At 44.8% G+C, this 13,904-nt stretch overlaps 1 protein-coding gene across 1 annotated transcript in view; it reads right to left on the bottom strand.

Annotated features, from left to right (window-relative positions):
• The window catches only part of LOC142563599 (ipis-1-like), an 86,427-nt gene that overhangs the window by 34,871 nt on the left and 37,652 nt on the right, over positions 1 to 13,904 (bottom strand). The gene's annotated exons all lie outside the window — the stretch shown is intronic.

Genomic DNA, 13,904 nt, shown 5'->3' with positions numbered 1-13,904 from the left:
TTAGGGCGTATTTTCGATTTTGAACAACATCTGCCGTATGCAGCCAGCAAAAGTATGGCCTCCGAGATCCGCATTTCAAGTCAGCTGTATTGAAGTTTTTTCATGACGTTATGAGCTCCTGCCCGTGCTACGTGCGTTGTCACTTCGTTTTAAATAACTTTCTGCTGTCGTCAACATCAACTGTAGCCTCAGGAATTGTTGACACGGTATCAGGTGTACGCTTGTGCAGCGTGCGATGTTTCCGTGCGTGTTGTAGCTGTTTCAGTCGGAAAGCATCAAATCTACCAGGGTCCATCACTCGTGTAGCGCAGGTTACACCGGTGTCGTCCGCATTTGCTTTCGTGCCGGTGTGTTCAATGTACGCGGGTTGCGCGCTTGTCGCTCGTGCCTTCTGTGTTTATCGTGCGACTCACGAACATTCCTCAGAAAAAAACACATATCTCTGCAGCGTACATGTGTCCTACGTGGTGTGTACCAGAAATGTACGGTGGTGTACGATGTTTTTGCAGCCAAGTGGCTGCAGTGCGTTCCAGCGAATAAACGCGATTACGTAGTGTTTCCTGGTTATCTTTGTGATTTAGCTGCATCTGCGATAGAACCCACGAGGCGTTTGCATGACCTTGCATTGTGATTGTGGAATTTTGTGTTTTGTTTGCCTTCTTCAATGAGTGGCCTTTTATAGACGTTCTTGCTTGATAATAAAAAAAATAAATATCTGTAATGGGGCTGAAATAACCCGGCTTTTTATTCCTTGAAAATTGGCGTGAGTGGTAATTTTACAAGATGATAGCAATCCAGCTCTGGACATCGAGCTGTAAAGCAAAATATCTAAACTTGTTACAGTATGTGAATCTTGCTATGATGTGTCAATATCTCTAGCATGTTCTCAGTGCTGAGGGCTGTGCACTATGTTAAAGGCAAATGTAATTGTCTACTCATCTGAATTAGTATATATGATTTCTTCATATCATTTGTTCCAACTACAAAAAATTCATAGGTGCATTGTTGACTTCTAGAGTTAAAAAGACACACGAGATATTACTCAACAGTATGCGTTACAATCTTTCGACATGAATTCAGGAGTATTATATGTTGTGCCGTGCATAGTTACTTTGTACGTACAAAGTATTTATATGAATACACAAAATCTGATTCCTCCATCGCCTGTTGTTTGTAAGTCATGAAGCAAATAAATAATTTCAGCCTGCACTGATTGCTTGCAATACACTTCATATTCAAATGTTTTCTAAAAATCTGCGACAAGAATGATCTACCTTAGTTTTGCTACTACTGCTGACATTGATATAGCAATTTCTGTAGAAAGATGTGCACCATGAGCAAAATACGGATGCAAAATAAATAGCTGATTTTGAATCAGTTTTTCGAAAGCTGCAATACCATTTATACTTTGCGCAATAAGTGCAATGTAAAGGCAATGAAGGTAACTGTAGACTTGTGTTTCGTCATTTGACGGGTAGAAACAATTTCTGGTACCCTATCTGAGCTGATGCAGCAACCTAACCCATACTTCACAGAAAAATGGAAAGTTTCTTCACAAGTGACTGATTCACACAGGCTTGGGAATAGCACTAGCATATTTAATGCAATCATTCTGAAACATAATTAATCAGCATTCTAAAGATGAATGGATAGTGGTAACATCGCCAGTGGCTCACAAGTGGTTGTGTTATACTCCCGTCACACTGGACATTTTAATGTCATTCGAATCGAATGGCATTAGCATTGAATGACATTATTCGGTTGTTACGCAGCAATATTTAATGCCATTAGAATCGAATTACTTCTGCAATCAAATGAATCTGAAAAAAATCAGTCGGCTTTGCACTCGTGGCGAATGACTAAAATGACATTGAGCATATATAATTTCAGAAGCAGTGATGTAAAGAGGTAATTAATTTTGTGTTATTTAAGGCATCTGCTATTTTGACTAGAGGAAAGCTGTACGGCAGGCTTTCACAAAATGTATTTTACTCTCCACCTCAGTGGCGTCTGGCGGCTGTCCCTTTACTGGTCAGTCATACTGCAAGCAGTCGAGCGCCTGTATGCATCTATTTGACAGTCTCGCCTCTTCCTCCGATTGCTTTGTTCACACAACTAACTGCTTCGGCTACTGCAACCGAGCGTCGTCCAGCACTGCCATGTCAGCCGTATTGTTTGTCTTCAATTTATTGGCTATGGCTACTAAGCTGGTCAAGCCATGTTTTTGTTTGTAGTGGCTAGAAATTCTGGAATTGGAAGTTTTATATGCGTGTTATTCTGGTGAAGTGACACGCCATATTTATGTTAAAATAAGTTTACTTTCTACATAGACATTCTACATATACCTTGCTCTTGTTCTCTCACCAATTTTTTTTGCAATGATTGCCATTGATATCATGACCGAATGACATCAATTTTTGTTGTGTACCACCACCACAGGTCGAATGGCATTTATTGCACTGAATGTAATTTGCATCTAATGACATTAAAATGTCCAGTGTGACAGGTATTAGATATGGTATAGCAGCTTACACTTTGAAGGAGTTTCGGTAGGTTAGCATGTTCCATAAGCTAGGGTGAATCAATACGTACTGGCCCACCTGTCACACGTGTAAAGCTGATGTTATTAAAGCTTAGCCTTAATTTTCTATGTTTAGTTAGATTAGGGCAGTTTGTCTTGGCGTAAGCTTATAGAGATTTCATTCAGCATAGCACATATAACTTTGGTAACATGAGACACTAGGTTACACTATTCCTCATCTCTGGTTACAGTTACGTGATTATGCGGGATTATATGTTGGCAGTTTATGTCATGGCCAGACAATGTCGGCTGACGGCAATTCTTCTTGGTTCATTGGTTCGGCAACTGTGCTTGAAGACCACCTCGACCTATATAAGTAGCCAGCTCCAAAGGGCCTGGCGTTTTAAATGTGGCCCTCCCGTCCCTGAGGCACGACGTTAATTAATTTAGTCACAACTCGAGATCCGCGATACAAGTCGACTTGTATATAGGCGGGCAGCACAGCGATCGTGAGTCGCGCTGGTTTGCGTGGCTTGCGCGTGTGTTTGCTCATCGCTGCCAACCATGTCAGGACAGCCAGCGGCATTTTCATCAGACACGACAAAATTGTAGAGACGTTTATTGTCCTGACGAATATAGGTTCTAAGCCTAGTGGCTCCCAGCGATATCAGCGGCTGCAAGGGGAGCCTAAATAGACGGCACTCCGCTGCGGCGACACTCGCGTTGATAACATCGCGTCGACATAACATCGACACTCGTGTTTAGTAAGATCGTTTTGTGTAAAACGAAGGAGTGCTGAGCATAGACGTTTGTTTGCAGCTTCTTGGCTGCGAAGTATTCTGGTCGTGTTTGCAGGGGCTTGTTCGTATACCACACGAATCGCCGCGGAAACCACTCCGACGCGTTGCACGGTGGATCGCGCGCAAAGCAGGTGTTTCCCGAACGCGACGGAGAGCGCCGCCGCTCAAGTCTGTTGCTTCTGTTGCTTCCAGTGCCTTCCAGTGTGAAACCAGCACGTTTTTTGACACTGGATCGCACATGGGGACGCTGGCGCTCGCTGGGACTGACTGGGACACGTGAGAACGCTGGGTCCCACTGGACGAGACGCTGGTTCCACTGCCATGACTCTCGGGCGCACTGGTTTGTGCTGTACAGGCGCTGGTTCTCGCTGCAGTTCGCTGGTTCGCACTGGAAACTGCGCTGGGTGTGTTTGTGCCGCGCTGGTTCCAGTGCGCGAGGACGATTGCTGCTGAATATTAAGTGCTTTATACAATTTCATCGCTTGATACTAGTCTCTTGTCCTAAATAACGTTATATCTTGGGGTCATAACACTCTATTTCGTGTCGCAGCTTGGTGCAAAGGTTCTTAAGTTGCCCTGTTTATACATGCACATTTGACAGTGAAGATCACTCTCGTTTTTCTTGCATTTTCCCTTTTGACTGGGCGGATAGCTAAATTCTTGAACGAAATCACGCAGACGCAGAGGGCGCCGCGTTTTTTAGTAGTTTGCGCGTAACATATGACTGGTATTTGTAGCAGTGTTGTGGAGTGGACATGAAATCCAGTTGTTCAGACGCACTCGAACGGACCCCGAGTTCGAAGCCTACCGCTGATTGATATTATCGCACCGACAACGAAGTTGAGGCGATTCGCGCGCTTCCACTTTCCCTATCGTACTAAAAGAAGGTTCTGGGGCTCAAATACACTCATTTTAGCTTTCGCCAGCTACCCGCGCCGAGATCGCTCCCCACCACGGAGTGGTCCCCACGGAAGCTCAGGCGTATCCGCCGAGTCCGTCTGCACGCTATCGGCGCGTCTGGGCTCAGGAATCAACAAGTCTAAACAAGGATAAATCACTCCATATTTCAACTTTCGCATTGGTGTTCTTAAATAAACTGTTTTTTTTTCTTTCGTGTCTACGGTGCCAGTACAAGAAGCGATGCGCGCCAATGTGACGCGTATACGTGCTGTCGCCGAAGTCATATATCTCTGACGAAGATATATGACTAAACGGACGTGTCAATTGAATCGCATCACTGAACTTAGAAAACGTTGCATTTCCCATGCCTGAAGAACAAGAAACGGCTATCGAAATCAGTAGTAACAGCCCATACAGCTTCCCGGGTCGGCGGTTAATTTAGGTCTTTTTTTTCGTAGTTAAAGTACCTATCGCAAGTGCAAATCGATGTCGTGACACTTGCAAGCATACTACTCAATAAGAACAGCAACTTTAGTTCTCTGGTACAGGCGTGAGTTTTAGTTGCTGGGCAAAAACACATTTACTAGCTGTACGAGACCTTTCTCTGCCAAATTAAAATATGGTAAATTATCCATCGGATAACACTGCTGCTGTCATGGCGTAGTGGTAAAGCACCGCGCTTGGGATCTGAAGGTCGATCGATCGATTCCTAATCCGTTCTTTTTTTTTTTTTTCACTAGTACGTTCTTTATTGCTTTCTATAATATAAAAATATATATACGTTTCCGGGCACCGCGTATTTAACGCGCTAGAGCTCTTTTTCGCACCAGTACGCCGTGCCTGACTAGCGCCCCAGCATGCACCGCGCGACACGGGCCCATAATCCGGCGTTGTATTGGACACTGGGTACTGGGTTTTGCAATAGGATTGCCAGGTAAGCGGCAGCGACAGCTGCAGACGACGCAACGAGGAGGCAGCGTGATACATTTCGTCGTCTGTTTCGATTAGTAAACGTCGCTGTGACGAAGAAGTCGCACTTTCTGCTGCAATTTGCTCAAGTTTGTGAACTGCTACCGACAGTTGTATACCACGACTTGTTTTGCGTTCAATGTACAAACAGCGCGATCTCGTAGACTGAGCGGCTGTACACAGCCTAAACATGCCTTGCACAGGCGTACGACATCTTGTCGCATTGGCGTTTTCTCGGACACCGAAAATATTATCGCGGATTTTCAAGCGTACAACCCAGGGAAGACGACCAGCGCGTTTGAGCAGCGAGTGCAAATAACCTTGACACGTTCACACAAAACACTAAACGGTTGTTGCAGCTAGTCGGTGCACTGATGATACGTTCTCTCGGCAAATGATCACATGAAATAACCAACGAAGGCACTCGAGCTTCACAAGGTTCACACGGACGCGCGCTGACACACGCACGCACGTCGCTATTAAATCCGTGGGGAGTTTCCAACCACGTGACCTGAAACTCCGTGCGGAGTATAATCGTGTCATGTCGTTTTTATACTCCGTTCCTAACCTATCGGAGTATAATGAAGACATGTGCCGCCTTCACTCCGCTATGACGGAGTAAATGCTTGGGGCATGGGAGGTATTGGGGCTGATAAGCCGATAAAACTCCCATCTCGGCTAATTTTTGCTTACAGTGTATGGTTTTAGAAGTATAAATATTACCACTAAAGAGCAGCATGTTAGAGAAATAAATGACTTAATTTGCTGAGAACAGGCCGGATATTGAATTTTCAGAGGTTCTTTGCAATCTTAGTGTTTATGATGCGTCAGTTTATGCTAGCGCAACTGCGAATCAAAGCGCGCCGCCTTGCTTGCGAGAAAGGCTGTTCTCTGCCGCTTGTCGAATGCATTCGCGTCGTAATAGTTTGACTATCACGCTTGTGTGCTGCTAGAGGTCCTGTATTCAAATCGTGCTGTCGGAGAATTTTATTAGTGTTTATTTTATATATACAACAAAGCACATTGTTCAAGATGGTGAGCTTGCAAAATCACACTGGCATTTGAAGCCATAAGGACTAAGTTTAGGCAAATGGGCATGTACTAACCGTCCTCCCATACTTGCTGAATCACCGTGCTTGCACCTCCCGTAGACACTATCGCCACCATTTACTCTGCTAATTATTGAAGAGAAAGCGTCAAATGGCCCATTGAGCGATAAATGAGGCGACATCTGTAGCGGCGAAACTTCCATGGCTGCGACGCCACGTCACGAGCACACCACGACGTCACGAGCGAGCCAGGTGGGCTCGTGACGATGTCTCGCGCTAGCTGGCTGGAGCCTCGACGGAGAAAGGTGAGCGAAAGCGAACACCCGCTGCCGTGACATCACCGCGACGCCACCTCACTCTCGCTCTCCGAAGCCTGTGCTATCGGCGCATGCTCTCGCCTGCGTTCTGACGGCGCCTAGGCAACGCCAACTCGAAACGCGCTCTCCTGCCCGCGAGGAGTTCACAGCTCGAAGGACCGGCCTGTGCTGTTCAGTTGGACATTAATACTTTCTTATTCACAACTCATAACAAGTGCTTATATGTCCTCGGATTCTTTTCGTATCAAGCTCGATGGTAAACTCGTGCACGACTCATTCGCTACTCCGTTTCTAGATGGCGCCACCAATCCCGTGAACCGCACTCCGCATTGGAGGCTAGATATATAGAAAAAATTGCCTCGAACTCGGCAAGGAAGCTTGGGGGAGAGAAAGAATTTGTTTGAAAGAAGGCAGAGAGGTCGGCCTGAGCTAACGCGCTCTAGCCTAATACTCGAAGGAGGCTTAGCTTTAACAAGGAAAAGGCGCCTACCCTATCCTGCACTATTTCGCTTCAAGTTCTCGGCTCCTGAGATAACGCGGAGTAAAAAACGCCGAACACGGTTCCCCTTTTTGTGAAGTTTCTCATCGTGAATAAGCTTTTAGACGCACTCCATTATTTTGACCATATATGGTACTTATGAGGAACGCCATCATTGAGTGCCATGTGCTGGTTTATTCATTCACCATATAAGAAGCGCTAAATGGGCTACAACATCGTCTGAAGGAAGCAGCAACCACAGCTACAGCTAGGTGTTCCATGAACTATGCAGGAAGGTTGTTCTCGGTATCTTGCAGGGTCGCTCTTACATGCCCTCTGCTGCCAGAAAAGACGCCCTGAGACAATATTAGAGCGCTCTTATTAGCAGCTCACGTCGAGACCAAAAACGTGCAGCGCGCTGCCGCGGAATCAGCAGCTCGCTAGGCGAAAATGATGACATGGCGGGAACTCCGCCCTAATTAAGGGGCAGCGGTGGCGACATGGACAGTGTTTCCTACGAAAGTTTGAAAGATATATTGAGACTATTCGCGTGTGGGAATGAAATAGCATTATAGTCCTTTGGTGAAACGTTTCTTTTTCGCACGTTGCTTGTGGACGTTCATTTCGAGGAGATGTTCATTTGGATATTAATGCTTTTTTATTATACGCACTCTTTTTACATACTCATGACATGGCACCACCTCCTCCCCACTAGCTGCGCCGTCATGTGCCTAATGGTGCGCGCACTAGGTCACGCCTTGCGTCAATGGCTGCGACTTGGCTGCGACGCACGCATTAGGCACACCTTTAGTCAACACGAACCGTAGAGCCGCTGTGGTGTCTGGGAAACGTGCTCGTCTGGCATCCCAGAGGCCCGGGTTTTATTTTCACCCACATCAAAATTTACAAACTTTTTCTTTCGAAGCCGTTAATTTTCTCTGTTTACAGGAAACTGCGGAGAGAAATTTCACGTCAATCCGAGCTTTTTTAACGTGTTTTAACGGCGCATGCAAATAGTAAACTATTTGCATGCGCCGTCGGCCGTTTGTGTTACCCACTCAATGCGAACTACATCGGCTTTTCGGCGTGATGGGAGATATAATCGGTCTGTTCCCATTCTGGCCAGCATCGGAGACAATCTACGTATGCAGCTAAGGAAACAGCTTCGAGGCCAAATAATGAAGCACGTTTCGAGCCGTCTGGAAGACGCTTCTGCGACATGATGCCACCTCGTGGCGACAAGAAAAGGTTGAGAAAAGCATACATTATTTCTGTACTTTAAGTACTTGCACCTTCAAACCTACGAACTATATGATGTAGCTTACATTAAGAGCGTAGGATAGCGTGTCTACGTTTTCTTGTGCGCGGACAACCTTTCTGGCGGTTTTCCAAGCGTCCTGCTCAGCCGCCAGCTAGTTTGGACAGGAAAGTAGCCTGCATCGTTTTTGACTTCGATGCTGTCTTCGTGAAGCTGTCTACTTCGACGTCTCCGTGAGCATTGAGACGATTTTTAGGATGTCCGCCGTCCACTTAGCGCCCTACTTAGTCATCTATAGGGAGTATTGGAACACAGCCTAAGCTTTCGCACTAATAATTACCACAGGGAACTCTGGCGCTGAAATCGCTCAGCCACTATGGGAATGATCAGTAGTACATCGATTTGTCTGATATTCGTGCTTTTGAATTATCATACATTGTTGTGGCTTTGCTTATTACGCTTTTCTGCCTTAATTGTTCTAAATTTTAGAACAACTGTTTACCAGGAGGAGAAGACTCGGCGAACGCGCCCAATTTCTACCAATTGCAGCGGTTCAGCCTGTCGAGGTGGCCAAAACGAAACGCGCAAAGCGTCTCAAAGCTCTGGCTTGCCAGCGAGAAATACATAAGGGCGCTCTACGCCGGGTTTCGATGTAAACATGTCGGCAATAGAGATTACTGAGAGGCGATTGGAATATTGGTGGAAGTAGGGAAACGACAAACAACGGAGGCGTACAAAAACAAAGTTCACAATAGGGCTTCAGAAACTTTGGTTATGGGAATTCACGAGGTTTTTTTTTTTCCTTTTCTGTCCTCTTTTTTAACATAGGTAGGACATTAGACAATAAAATCCCAGGAGCTTGGTGGCGCAACCCACCACCCCGTTCCAAAGGGGACGCACATAACATCCATCCATCAATCCGATACATACATTCGAGGCATAATGCTTTCACTATCGGGCTTCCGTGCTAGAGGTCCTCCGTTCGTATCGTGTGGTAGGAAATTTTTGATAAATGTTTATTCATTCCACAATACTCAGTTGGAAATGAAGAGCTTACAATTGTCACGAAACCGTTTGAAGCCAGAAGGACGAAATTTAAGGAAATCCATGAGCTTCCCACAATTCCCATGCTCGCTGAAGCACCCCGCTTGCAGCTTCTTCAGGCACTAGCTCTAGTAATTATTGTATGAAACTGGATCGCGACAAGAATCACCAGTTGTTCTTCTTTATTTTCTTCGGCCTCTTGTTAATATACTGTGACATGATTAGCCCTCTTTTGGCAGTCTCGTATCCACTTAATGCTAAGAACTCGGCACGTTTTCGCGCCCGTCTATGCTTGGCATAGAAGCTGCAGCAATAAACGTGGAACAATGCACCTCGTTGACACTAGGTGTTGCACCGCCTAGTTCCACTAATTTGATGTCTTGCGTAAGTTGGATATGGCGTCACCTTCATCAACGTTCAAATGACCCCTTCGTTCTTTCAATCATGAGTGAGCACTGCATTCTCCTCGCTAAGGCAGTGACTGAATCAAAAAAGAGTTATATAGCAGATTTCTTCAAATGTTATTTTGAGTGGTTTTTTCGCAACTCTCAACCATTACAGAATGATTAGTAGTCTTGCGTTTCATTCGTTCCAATGTCAGACTACTGAACCATTAAAAATGTGGTCCCTTTTCGGTACAAAATCGGAAGGAATTTCTTAAGATTACGTGATTTCGTGTAGCGCCATTAAGACAACCTGCTGTTATCGGAATGTTTCAGTTGATTTAGTTAGATTCACTCTTTTAAATTCTGTGCGCTTAAAGTCCTTAGGCAGCAGATTGGGCTACGCATGACGCAGTAGATGGTGGGGATTCGAAATTATTAAAACTATCTTGAATTACTTAACGTGTACTAAAATACCAGCAAACTAGTGTTTTTGCCTTTCAGCCCCATATGAATACAGCCTCCTCTGCTGGAAGTAGAAGTATGCATGTAAGGACAGCTGTTTCTCAGTTGAAACTATGAGTTGAAGAGTGACAGGGGCAAATTAAATCGAATAATGAATAATGTTAAGCTTTTTCACCAAAAGTATCCAGCATGTTTCAATTCCTGCTATTCATAACATCAGAAAGCTTGTCATTGCAGTTTAGATATAAAGCATGCTATACTATAACCACGAATGGAACATTTGGAACAAATAACTAAGCTGTTCGCAAATGTAGACCTTTTTTAAGCGTACGCAATACCACCCTTCATATAAAGCTCAAATAAGTGATACAGTTGAGAAACGCAGCGTGTTCGCCAATGATTATATCTGTACACTTTCGTGACAAATTCAGGAATGTCTACCGGCGGTGGCAATTACTTCACAAGAAAGCAAAAACACTTTTCCATTCGCGCAAATGGTCGTGGCAGATGTTATCACATTTCAGAAAGTGTTCTGTCATTGAAACATATTCATACATTTCTTTTTTCTTTTCATTGAGAGAAGTCCTGCATCTATGCAAGTACTGAACGACACACACAGCTTAATGTCATGCTTGAACAACATTTTATTGCGAGGGCACGTGTTCAGTTTGAAAAACCTGGCTTTCTGAACTGCGTAACGTGCTGCCACTATTACGGGCACTGAGAATGGGAAGGAGTCGCACTTTTGCTTCAATTTTCATTTTTGATAGAGAATGGTTGATGACGATCTCAAGATTTAAAAAAAATCTATTGAAAATATTCTAGTTTTGCAATAGTCACCAATGTATTCGAGAACCAAATCAAATAGTCACTATTCCATTCAAGAACATCCGAATAAAGTAGGACAATATTCGGTTCGTCCTCAAAAGTTTCGCACACTCGCACACCAACACATAGAAGCCTCGCGCTTAGTTAAATGCACTAAGCTTACAATACGAAAAAACATCTCGAGCAAGAATTTTTAAGGTGTCTGTGTCAAATAGCAGAGTGGGCTTGGCGGCACCGCGATGTAAGGACCGACAAACTCACTTTTGTTCTTCATGCAGGCGGTGTTGCTGTCGTGTCCGGTTCGAGCGCAAGCCGAATATGAATTCAGACTTCTTCCTAAAATCGAGGTCTTCAGTGTGACCGCTTCCGTGTATACCGCTGGAACAACCGACTTCATACTGCAGCGCACCCGGGCATTGACTGCATCGTGGGAAGCACCGAGGTCATCGGTATCACCGAATGGGGCGGTTTCTTCGACGGTGGACTATCGCTGTGGTGACAGTGGGCTTGGCGGCGCCGCGATGAAAGGACCGACAAACTCACTTTTGTTCTTCACACAGGTTGGCGACAAACGCTCTTATGCTTGTTTCAAAGAGGACTGTCATGGTATGCTAGTGCTGCCGAGCCCACAAGCCATTTGTGCAATTTTGAGTGAACGTTTAGATGTTATGATAGAATTGTTATGTTGTGGTGGCGTCGAAACGAATCCGGGTCCTCAACAAGAGCTAGTAGAACAACTTCTGGCTGAAATTATAGGGTTGAAGACTGATGTAACCGACCTAAAGCCAACGGTTGCTAAGGTTGAGGCTGTTGTGTCTAGTACTCCTGAGCTAAGTGAGAAAATAAAACAATAAGAATTTCTTACTTGCGTACGTGTTTGGATGGCATGGAGGAAAAACTTGAAGTTCTCGAAAATTGCAGTCGAAGCAATAACCTCATCGTAATGGGTCTCTCAGAGATAGCAAATGAAACATCAGAGAAATTGAAAGGTGAAGTAGTTGACAGAGTTTTCCTAGAGAAGCTCAATGTTTCTGTTACGAGTGTAGAACGCCTGCACAGAATTGGAAAATATTCTTCAGGCAAAACAGGGCCAATATTCCTGCGTCTTATTAATCTTGATGAAAGGTACGCTGTACTTCGGAGTGCTCGGAAACATAACGGGACAGATATCTTTATTAATGAAGGCTACTCAAAAGTTAGACAGAAGCGACGGAACCTTTGGAACCGTGCTTTGAGGGATAGGGAGAGCGGGCACAAAGTTATTCCTGTTTACGACAAGATGAAGATTGACTGCACCACCCTCGCCTGGGATGACGTGAAGAAGCAACGTTATGCAATGTATCACCAAAAGACAGACCCGAACGCAGTTGGAACTAGTGCGTTAACATCTGACTCACATCACCAGACGCGCAGGCTTCGCATGCTTAATATTAATGCCCTTAGCCTTTTAAACATAAGCGTTGAACTGGAGTATGTTTTGACCGAGCACGAGCCGGATGTAGTGATAGTGACGGAAACATGGCTGTACACCGAAGTTTGCGACCACGAGATCTGCCCACCGGGATATAAATTGATAAGGAACGACCGCAGCAGCCGAGGTGGGGGGGGGGGGGGGCGATTTTCACTGATAGCAGACTGTGGTATACAGTATTTGAATATCCTTTAGATATAGAAACAGCGTGGTGTCAAATTTTTTTGGGGGGTAAAGGAAGTGGCAATCGGTGCAGTGTATCGCCCACCTGGGACAAGCGCAGCAGCTATCGAGAGGCTGAATGATTTCATGCATTGCCTGCGTGTACAACACAAGAACGTTATTGTAGCAGGCGATTTGGAGCATTGTCGGATAGCGTGTTGCCATGAAATAGGGAAGGCGAGTCTGCCACTGCACTAATTGAAATGTGTTTTTCGCGCAGTCTTCACCAAGTTGTCAATGAATACACTCGTGTCCAGCAAGCCACCAAATCTGTACTTGACCTTATATTTCTGAGTCAAAACTTGTTCCTCCAGCAACACAAAGTTGAGATTTTTCTTGGAATTTCTGATCATTCCATCGTTGGCATAACACTGACGTTGCAGCAAAATGGAAATGTATACAGACGTGTTTCGACTTACAAAGACTCAATATGGCCGATGACATAACTGTAGTAAAACTCTTGCTTGGGCTAGTTGGTTCATGCTTTAATTAGTAAATGAAAGGCGCAGAAGAACAGGACTCCTGTCGTGTGTGTTCTTTCGAGTCCTGTTCTGCGCCTTGCATGTGCTAATTCAAGATACTGTACTTGACTCATCAGATTTCAGTACTTGACGAATTGGACATTCATTTTGAACGGTTTAAGGCGCTTTGACTTCAACAAAATACGGATATAAACAAAGTTTGGCTATTGTTTAAAGCCATTGTACACAAATGCATAACCCAGCTTGTGCCCTTGAGGGTAAAAAAGAAACGTGTGCATAATCCCTGGATATCACGCGAAATTATCCATTTGAAAAGGAAGATACAACGATACAAAACAAGCTACAAAGGTGTGCGTGATTTAGATTTGTTAGAACAGATTATTGCGCTCAAAAAAGAGTTGAAGGATAAGACCATCATCATCATCATCATCATCATCATCATCATCAGCCTGGTTACGCCCACTGCAGGGCAAAGGCATCTCCCATACTTCTCCAACTACCCCGCTCATGTATTAATTGTGGCCATGTTGTCATTGCAAACTTCTTAATGTCATCCGCCCACCCTAACGTTCTGCCACTCCCTGCTACGATTCCCTTCCCTTGGAATCCAGTCCGTAACCCTTAATGACCGTCGGTTATCTTCCCTTCTCATTAGATCTCTTGCCCGTGCCCATTTCTTTTTCTTGATTTCAACTAAGATGTCATTAACTCGCGTTT

Source organism: Dermacentor variabilis, chromosome 11 (assembly GCF_050947875.1).
Source record: "Dermacentor variabilis isolate Ectoservices chromosome 11, ASM5094787v1, whole genome shotgun sequence".
NCBI lineage: Eukaryota > Metazoa > Arthropoda > Arachnida > Ixodida > Ixodidae > Dermacentor > Dermacentor variabilis.
Note: the sequence above shows the minus strand (reverse complement) of the source record. Positions and strands in the feature narration are given on the sequence as shown.